This window comes from Macrobrachium rosenbergii, chromosome 45 (genome assembly GCF_040412425.1).
Source record: "Macrobrachium rosenbergii isolate ZJJX-2024 chromosome 45, ASM4041242v1, whole genome shotgun sequence".
Lineage (NCBI taxonomy): Eukaryota > Metazoa > Arthropoda > Malacostraca > Decapoda > Palaemonidae > Macrobrachium > Macrobrachium rosenbergii.
The window spans coordinates 11,389,395-11,400,514 of NC_089785.1; positions in this window are offsets into that span (position 1 = coordinate 11,389,395).

The window sequence follows — 11,120 nt, forward strand, 5'->3', positions numbered from 1 at the left end:
CTCCGGTCAAGTTCCTATAAATAAACACACTAATAACAATGATGAAAATCACACAAAATATTCAGATGAAAATTTTATTTTTATAAAAGTAAGTATGAAGTTAACTTAATACCAAAAACGATAACAGTGGTAAAATATTAATGACCAGAGCGTCATTACTGTTGGCATTCCTTGAAGCCACCCAACCAACAGAGTGACAAGAGGAGCGCGTGGGACGGGACCCGTAGAGGCGAAATTCCTCTAAATAATAAACCTTTCTCACCCTTATGTCTCTGCGCCTCTCAGTGGTCAGTTCTTCACCTACTAATAAACATCTTTAAAAGAAAAAGAAAGAAAAATTTTTTGAGGCTACAAAATATATGCTCGGCCAGGATTTGCTTTCAAATGTCAAAGAAGGTTTTTATCTTTCATATTCCAATGATATTCATGTTTCATTAGTGAGGTGTAGATCATTTTCATTCCTATTACAAAACCGTCGTGCTGTATGTGATAATATAAACACTGGTCGTAGACCGACCAATTTTTTTCTTTGCTATCATGGGACTTTCGATCATAATTTGTGAACTGCAACGTTCAAGAGGAATACACATTGTCCTTTTCTTAGTAAAGGACAGTAAGTCGAAAGGCCTAGCACCACTCCGTTGTTTCGCTTTCCTTCGTGGTGTTGCCTTTATTTATATTTTCATCACGTTCCATATTTTCGTGATTTAGTTATATATGTATATATATATATATATATATATATATATATATATATATATATATATATATATATATATATATATATATATATATATATATTCAAACCTACCCAGGGTCGTAAACAATTACTGAACTGCCGTATATGCTGAAAGATGAATTAACAATTGTCAGAATTCAGTCGTATGACTCGTAATCAAGTCACCGGAAGTCATTTAATGACAATAAGATCTATGATTTATGTGTTGCATATGTTAATGAATGTGAAAAATGTGACGGTTGATGCCATTACTTTTACTGCACACAATGGGGAGTAAATGTTTGCGTGATTTGTGTTCGTTTTTGCGAGATAATAACTACAACTTTGATGTCATATTCAGAAGTTGAGCATCTGGGAGGGAATGATATTTGTCCAAGTGGAAGGAAATGATGGGATGTGTGGATGAGTGTTTATGCTAGGGATCACTAGAACTTGCAGCTATTATTAGAAATCAGGTCCATTAATCTCATAAAAATGTAATTTCTCGAAGTTTTTTATCCAAATCGTTTTAATATTTCATTATAAGATGTATTATAAGATTTTTATTTTTTTTCATATTTTACAAAAGCAATGATATTTTCTTCTGCTAAAATTCATATCCCTGTGCTAAAAATATTAAGTTTCCACTTTGCACCCAATTTAAATTTTACTACTGAAATATTCTTTTGATAGAAATCAGTGAATATTGTCGAAATACCTGTTAATTAATCTTACAACATGACTAAAGAAAATTTTATTGGACATTAAAAAAAATTAACCCCCAAGAAATCAATCAGTGCCTTATGGTACTTGGGTGTTGTTATAATGGAAGTGGTTAGGCTCATTCGTATGTACTGACATGTATAACGTGGTGTAACAATCATAATTCTATTAGGGTTGTAATTATAATTGTTTTGCTCTTGAAAAGATTCAAAAGATTTACTTTCTTCAGAGACAAAGTATGAACAATTTCCAATGATGATATATGAAATGACAGGTGTTATGATTGCTTCAAAATATTTCAAAGTACTTGACGTTACAAATGTAATGAATGTGAATAATTCCCATTATTGCTTATGAATGCACAGCAAAATTTTCATAACATCGAGAAACGCAACTGGAAATGGATGGAAATGAACTTCATCTATATTTTAAGGTAAATGAAGGAAAGCAGCTTCAAAACTCAGTTGCTTATTTAGACCAACAAAACCTGGTTTTATCCTGACAGGAATATTTCACAGAACGCCCAATTCTCTAGAGAACGGGCTCATGCCAACGCTCCACTGTTTCATAAACATTCAGTTTACGGAGCTGTGAAATGTTTTCTTATCTAAATGAATGAGAAGTCTCCTGGCTGCAAAATACGAATATGAAGAGCATATGAAGAACTTGCAGACCTGCTTGATTAAATGCAGCCAAGCAATTGCAAAAGGGACGAATACAAGCCTTATGTGCCGTTTTGCAACGAATGAACGATTCTTGTGTAAACAAACTACGAAATAACGTGCATTAATTAAGACAATTATGATGACATTCTCAGGGTGCGTCCACACTACAGGAAACAACACAAACACAAGTCGGCAACTTGTTTCATACATATCATAAACAGGTTGAAAATCAATACCTCATTAAACAAACTACGAATAAACTGCGCTGAAAAGTAATGTGTATTACATTAAAGATAAATTAGACTAATACACACATAAACAAAGCCACTCCAACATCTTCTAAAAACATAACAGACACCTCACACGTCTCGAACTGTCGGACTACCCGCCCAGTTCTCCTGTGCTGCTGGGAGAAAGGGAGCGGGGTTTCGGTAATACATGTACACATTCGTTATTAGGCAGGGCAGGTAAATATTACCGCCAAATCAAAGTCCTTCAAAGAAGGCACTTTTACCCCATATAAAAATGGGTATAAAAGCACGTTAAAACGAAGAAGATTATGGCTTTGGGAGTCCACATTACAGTAAAATATGCCTTAAACACACGTTGAAAACTTGTCGCATACAAATCACAAACAGGCTGAAAACAAGTCAACGACAGGAAGTGGAGGGTGAACCTTTGGCAAAAGCTTGATCACTGTCTGAAGCAGTGGTTAGTACTGCCAGCAAGTCGTCAACTTCAAGTTGGCTGTGATGTGAGTGCAATAAGCTGCCTACGTGTGTTGAGATTCAACGATCCCCGGTTTTTTCTATTGAGAAGATGGAAAATACGACAAGGAAGTTTAAGTTGAGAGCAACACAATCTGCTTGTTATCATGATGCCTCAACTCCTTTCGGCTTTTACTCCTCTTCTTCAAATTATTTTTACTTTTGTACTCCTTTCCCTGACATTCTTTTCCTTGACATTCTTTTCCTGTACATTTATCTTCTTCTAAATGACTCCAGTTCCTCACTACCTACACAAACCCTTTCTCAAGTCAATTAGTCATGTATAGTATTACGAAGTAAATTAAAAGAATGATGCGAATAAAAGTATTATATTAATTACCATGAAATTTAAGTCTCCATAGATCAATCTACTTAGATTTTGTAATGCAAAAATGACGGTAACCTACTTTCCTTGTATAGCACAAGTCAAATAAAAACAATCAAGGAGGAGGAAAGGGAATGGAAAACAAAACAAAACAAGAACAAGAGCAAGGGACAGACCCGACCTCAAAACAACAGGAACAGTGTTAGGACCATTTTTCGGCGGTGATATCAAGGGAGAGAATGGAAGTACTAGTTTTCCATCAAGAGAACATCTGCAATTATTCGCTGCCTAAAGCCAAAAGCCAAGAGGCTGACACTCTTCACTGACGCCAAAAGTGTGATTCATGAATGATCGACCTGATTCCTTGAGATTCCAGTGAAGACTGGGGGATTGTTTCCTTTGGTTGTGGCCTTAGTGATGATGGTCATTTATGCGTTGTTAAAATTATACATTGATTTATTCTTTCGCAATGGTATTCGGCACATACGTTGCAACCTGGGAGAGCAGTAACTGCTGAAAAGTGAGTACAGTAATGTAAGGCTGAGGGGAAGCTCTGAGAAAAGGTTCAGTGGCCAAGACATGTTCTAATTACTTCAACATTCCCGCAAGAAGGAGCCTCCTGAGTTCTTCATACTTTTACAGATATTTTCGAAAATGGCAAATAAGAAGCACGTTTGTTTGCGGGTAAGCTGACAATTTATCACGCACGTTTCCTGAAATCTTCGTCAATTAAATTACATCATTACCCTCTGATTTTAAGGTTAATTATCCTTATAATTTGCTAAAATAATGGCATCATTTCCTTGCTAAATCAGGGGTATGTGCACCCATGAGACGATTCTCTACCGCGCCTCTAAATCTCCGTCCTCCGTCATAATTCGATTTGATGAACTAGGTAATTATTTGGTCGCCCTTTTAGTTGCTGTTTAAATGATCTGCCAATCAGCTGCCTGGTGCACAGCTGCCAAAGGCCAAGTAACTAGAAATCTGAAAAAAGCCAATGACCGGCGTATGAAGACAATTTTCCCATATGAATCCATTTTCACACAAACCTGGCAAAATATGTAATCTAAAGCTGCGGTTTTCTCAGAAAGGCATCCATAAGCATTCTTCGTCTTGTGTTCATGATTCGCCTAATTTAGTATATCAATAAAGAACGAGCATATAGAACATGTTTTTTAAACAGATAGTCAATTGTGAATTCCATCTTGATATGAAGAGTATCCTGGGTTACCAATGAAGAGAGAGAGAGAGAGAGAGAGAGAGAGAGAGAGAGAGAGAGAGAGAGAGAGAGAGAGAGAGAGAGAGAGAGAGAGAGCCCAACCTTTTCTAACACTCTGGGTTACCAATGAATAGAGAGAGAGAGAGAGAGAGAGAGAGAGAGGGGGGCAACAACCCTTTCTATGTTTAGCAGAAGGATTATTTGAGGATTCCTCTTCAATTTGAGAAAAAATTTATTTTTTGGCTGAATTTAAGATGTCATGAGGGCTCTTTATTTTTTGGCTGTTTTTATCAGTTTAACATGTAATAACCAGTACCCTAGAAGGAGAACTTTTTTTTTACCCTAGAAGGAGAACTTTTTTTTACCCTAGAAGGAGAACTTTTTTTTTACCTAGAAGGAGAACTTTTTTTTACCCTAGAAGGAGAACTTTTTTTTACCCTAGAAGGAGAACTTTTTTTACCTAGAAGGAGAACTTTTTTTTAGAAGGAGAACTTTTTTTTTACCCTAGAAGGAGAACTTTTTTTTACCCTAGAAGGAGAACTTTTTTTTACCCTAGAAGGAGAACTTTTTTTTACCCTAGAAGGAGAACTTATTTTATACAAAGAAAGGTACAAAAATGCAGTCGTGATTAATAAAAATGTTTGCATCCTTCTTTTCGCGCTATTATACAATAGCTGACATAAGCTGCAATAAAATGCACATCCTATTTATGGTGACGATTTCCTTACAGCAAGGTTATAAAGATGCGGTCTCCCAGTTAACTTAACCAAGTTGTTTTTGCATTTTTTTTCTATTTTCCTTTTTCGAATACATTTACGTTAAACTAAAATAATCACTTTTCAAATGGCAGGAAAACCTGTATCCAAGTCTCAAAAGTAAGTTAACAGAGGCCAACAGAGAAAATTTACGTCAGAGCAAAAGAAGGTATTGTGCAATCACTTTCCTCTGAAGTATACACGATTTGTCGGGACCCAAATATCAGCGGTCATTCAGTAACATCATTCATGAAAATAAAAGGCTAATGAATATCTCACAAAGCCTAATGTTAACTGAATCCTCGCTCCGTTCTTCACCGCCTTAAAAAAAATGTCACCCTTTTATCCCAACCAGTTTTTGAGTGTTCAACTGAACATTTTACAGCTTTCAAGTTTCAGCGATTTTAATAAATCCTTATAACTGTTATCAGGTCACGTTGCTGTTTGAGGATTTTTTCCTCTATGCAAACAGCATTACCCAAATATCCTGCAAGGGAATCCCTTTAATGATGAGGCTTATATCAACTGCCTTATTAGTTTTCTGTAAAAGAAAACTATTGAGATGGTTTTGTCTGTCCGCCCTCAGATCATAAAAAACTACTAAGGCTAGAGGGCTGCAATGGTATGTTGATCATCTACCTCACAATCATCAAACATACCAAATTGCAGCCCTCTAGCCTCAGTAGCTTTTATTTTATTTAAGTTAAAAGTTAGCGATGATCGTGCGTCTGGCAACGCTATAGGACAGGACAACACCGGGCCGTGGCTGAAACTTTCATGGGCCGCGGGTCATAGAGCATTATACGCTGTACAGAAAACTCGATTGCGCCTAAGAGACTTCGGTGCATTTTTTACTTGTTTAGTTATGCATCAAGCTGAACCATTTTGTGACTGTTTTTATTTTGTTAAGGGGCTTTGCGTCATCATATCATAACGCCACTGAGCTGACGAGATGCCCTGACCTTCTGTCGATGAAACTCTCCTTAATTTAACTGGAATTTTATACCCTTTTTACGTTAGGTGGAAGGACAACCTAAGCCCCTTTCTAGCCCAGGCTGGAAGAACACTAGAAACAGAAAGAGGCAGAAGAATGGCCAAGCTTAATCACGAAGGAAGTGATGGACCTTTCAGCCTCCTGAAGGAAGAAGAGCCGGGAAAACAGAAACAGGGAAAGAATTCCAAAATGGTTACATAAACGGAAACAGAAATGGGCAAAGAAGATTCATCAAAACATATTTTGTATCAAGCTTTCAGTTCTTGCACTCTTGTAATTTACTCCACAAACGAAAAGTAAAAATTCGTTCCTGAAATCTTCAGCGGCTGAGGCTGAGGGGAAATGACCCTGATCTCAATCTCGGGCACTTCCTCCTCGAGAGGAAATGACAGACGTCGTTAAGCCAACACATTTAATATTAGGTTCCATGGAAATGAGGTCATGCTTAGGTCACAAAAATCAAGGCTTCAGGAAATTACTTAAGTTGAAGGGTTGTTGGTTTATTATTTATTTGTCTTGGTGTCTCAGAAAGACATTTTGAAAATGTTATCTACCAATTAAAATTTGTCTCACGTACAAATGCACCTCTCATGTTGAAAATAGTTCAAAAGACTCTCTAAAATTATAAAGAGCAAAAAATGGTTCATATCTACACCAATATTTCATTAATATGGAAAGGATCTTTTGTTATGGTTTTCGAAGGCTTTAGATGAGAGACTACAAAGAAAATGAGATGTCTGAAGAATGAGGCTTGCAAGACATCGTTCAAAAGGAGCGTCTACACTGAGGCTCTGCTACATACACATGTCATATACACGCGTCGCAAAGTTATCGCATATATTTCACGAAAGTTGAAAACAATTCAACTACCGGAAATGGAGAACGAACCTTTGGCAAATGCTAGATAATCGTATGAAGCACTAGTTAGAACTACCAGTAAGTCGTTGACTTGCATTCATCCTGTTTGCAATGTGTGCGCGACGAGCTTTCGACCTGCTTTCTGACATAGTTTACCGTAGTGTGGACGAATCCTAACAGTGACATGCTACGGGGGTAAGGTTACTCGAAGTTAAGGCAAGATCCGGAACTGTGACAGAATCTTTATGGAACAAACAAAGCCCACACTGGTTTTTGAGGCTATGATCCAGTTTTGGTCAAAGTATCGAGTCCACTGACGAAGGGGAAGCAGAAAATGATAATAAATATGAGAAAATGGGTCTGAAAATTATGATTGTTCTACCCAGTGCTGCGGAAGGATTCAAATACTTAATACGGCTAAATCCTGACGATTTCGAGACCTGCTGTCTCTTGTTGAGGGGGTTGGGGGTAAAATATGTAAAAAACAAAAAAAAAAAAATCTTACTGTATCTTGTACTTGGTAATCCCTTTCCAGTCTGACGTAACTCTTCTGAATGTCCAAGCAGGTAATCTCCGACATTGCTAATGTATGCAAAGCAGTTATCGAGGCTCTATCAGAATCTGTCAAGGTGACTGGAAAACGTGCCTTAAGGGTTGGCTAAAATTAGATTCGTGAAATGTATCTTTGGAAGACTGGCTTTACCATGAAATGTTTAAAGCTTGAGGAAGAATCACATATTACCTGTACTGATGTAAACAAAAATACCGGTTCATAAAGGTACAAAGCTTATTTTTCATTAAAACAAATATGAGACTTCTTCAATAAAAGTTCGAACTTATTTTATCTCTCTCTCTCTCTCTCTCTCTCTCTCTCTCTCTCTCTCTCTCTCTCTCTCTCTCTCTCTCTCTCTCTCTCTCTCTCTCTCTATATATATATATATATATATATATATATATATATATATATATATATATATATATATATATATATATAAAATGTGTGTGTTTGTGAATGAATGAAGGCCTCTGCGTGGATGGAAATAAATGATCCAAAGCAGGATGTAAAACTCAAGAGCACATCACTATTCATGAACTCATTACAAAAGTGAGTCAAGTGTGTCAGCATATTAATACCAATATTACCATAAAGTCTGGTTCCCTGATACAGAAAAATAATGCGTATAAAATGTCCTGCATAATTAGGACCTAAAACCTATTTCTATTTTCTGCTCCATTATGTAAATTATTTATGTAGTTCTGGTAATAAGATGACGTGGCTATTTCATATACAAGATCTCAAGATAAAAATTACTGGTAGAACCTGAAGTTGCTAATCACTTTAAACATCTCACAGTACCTCGAGTTCGTTGTATCCGTCTCTTGCAGCGAATATTAAGATGTACTAAGAACAATAAATGCACAAACGAAATATGCCAAGCTCTTTTTTGACTTTAATTCGGCTGACTTATATATAATCTCAGTAAATCTGTTGATGGACGTTTGTGACTTACGGTTATATGATAGTCATCACAGTCTGTATGTTCAGGCTTGCCAAGTCGCCTTCTTCTCATGCTTCACGCCATAAATAAAGACCGTGTGATTTGATATGTGGGCCAAGAGTATGGAACAAGTTCCAAACTATCGCTCACCCATTGACAACTGTGTCCCGGCTGTAGAACACCATAAATGTTCCAGAAATTATTCGAACATAAAACTGTTACATAAGGGTGCGTCCACACTTCAGTAAAGCATACCATAAACACACGTCGGGAACTTATCGCATACATATCAAAAACAGGTCGAAAACAAGTCAGCGACCGTCAATGGAAAACGAACCATGTGCACATGTTGGATAATCGTATGCAGTACTGGTTACAACTACCAGAAAGTTGACGACTTGTATTCAACCTGCTTGTGAATTGTGTTCATGAAATGTTTTGCTGTCCGTGAAAAAGCTGAAATGGATGCTGCCCACATTATGTCGATTTCCTGTGCTATAACTGCATCGAAAGTTCTCCGGTTGATGTGGATACAATGTTCATTTACGATATCGGTAGTTACTTCTTCGGCCTGGGGTCAGGTATCGTTCAAAAGCATTATCTGCGTAACTAAAATTCATTAGAAGGGATTTGCAGCCCCTTAACTTTGAACACCTCGGGTAAGTTACAATACCTCACCTAATCCTGCTACAATATTCACCCATTTGAACAGTCACTTATCCTACGGAAAAACCAAAAGAAAATATCAGCCTTACTCATATGTCATTCTAGTTTTAAATTGTTTCAATTTAGGGTGAAAAAATGTGATGACATTTGCATAACTTCGAGATACTGTTAATGCTGGTGAAAACCTCCATAATACTGTAAATATGTATTGACAAAATATATATTCTTAAATGTACATTTATATTTTCCTTATTGTGGCTTTTTTACCATTCCAGCGACTTATGGGAGTATATATGTTACTATTGGTAACATCCAAGTTGTATTTAGATTCATTCACTATGCTCACATACACAGTTCACAGACTCAAACACACACACACATCAACCCTTACACCAAGCAGTAACTCAAACCTTTAGATCAAACTATTTGAATCAATCCTCCATCGGCTGAGTCAGTTGCTCAGAATCCAGTGAAACTTCTCTCGGTAACAAATGATCCTAAGAAACATGAAAATGGAACACGATGTTAAAACAACAACAGTTTCCTATTTGATTACGACACATGCGACTGAAAGTGACCATTCATCAGGGTTTAACCGCTAATTTCACTCCTGAGAATATTATTTTATATTTTGCCAAAAAGGTATAACGGGTAAATGTGAAAAACACCGTACTGATATTACAAATTCTCTCTCTCTCTCTCTCTCTCTCTCTCTCTACTAGTCTCTTGTTGGCTCCGTAACTAGAAACAAAGTGATACTATAACGAATTACATTTCTATTACATCAAACTATAAGACACTTCCTACATCGTAAGATTGTTACGAAGCAATCTTTCTAAATATAATTACTCGAAAAAAATAAAACCTGTGGAATTTCACAGCAGGAGAAGATGAAAGAAGGCAGCAGCATTAGACCATCTATACAGACTCGAGATTTCTTTGGTATCTATGGCTCACAAATATTGATAGCAAAGGGGCTAAGGACCGATGGGAGGAAAAGTAATCAAAGAAAGTAATATCGGTTTGTACTGCGTCATCAGCTGTCAAATAAACACGGCAGGAAGTGACAACCAGTGTTGAATAACTATCGATTAACTGGATCTTATATCTTGCCAGTTAAAGCATTCTTCGAAACCTGCTCTTGGAGGAAGGTAAGTAAGCTACAGGACAATTCCTTTTCTTTGAGAGAAAGTACGTCCTCTTTAGAATACATACATATACACACATATACATATTATATATATATATATATATATATATATATATATATATATATATATATATATATATATATATATATATATATATATATATATATATATATATATATATATATATATATATATATATATATATATATATGTGTGTGTGTGTGTGTGTGTGTGTGTGTGTGTGTGTGTGTGTGTGTGTATAATGTATATATATATGTATATATACATTATATACTGGTCACAATCGAGGCAAGGGATTTCGTAAACTCCTGTGTCTTTGGGGACTGGCTGTTGTTGGACATTTACCTACCCAAATACCTTAGACAAATCCCTGATTAACGTCCGGAGTTTACGAAATCCCTTGCCTCGGTTGTGACCAATCTTATGTCGGTTTTACAGGCAAATCATCCCCCAGAGATTAATACAGCATAAACGTTCAGTTAGGAACGAACAACAGACCTCAGCTATTTTTAACCACACAAATAACCATAACCACAGAATAAACTAGAGTATGTCATACAATTTATAGCAGCAATTGTCGGCTCAAAACCCAGATGGTGGAATCAGCCTTGATTAAACAAAGAAATACTATGAAACCCTCAAGAGGCGCCAGGGATTCAGATATTATAGATAAAATCTTCCTCCAACAAGTGATTAAGAAGATTAAAGAGAAATTGTCAACTGGAGTGACGTAACGGCTGACCTATGGACCTTCTG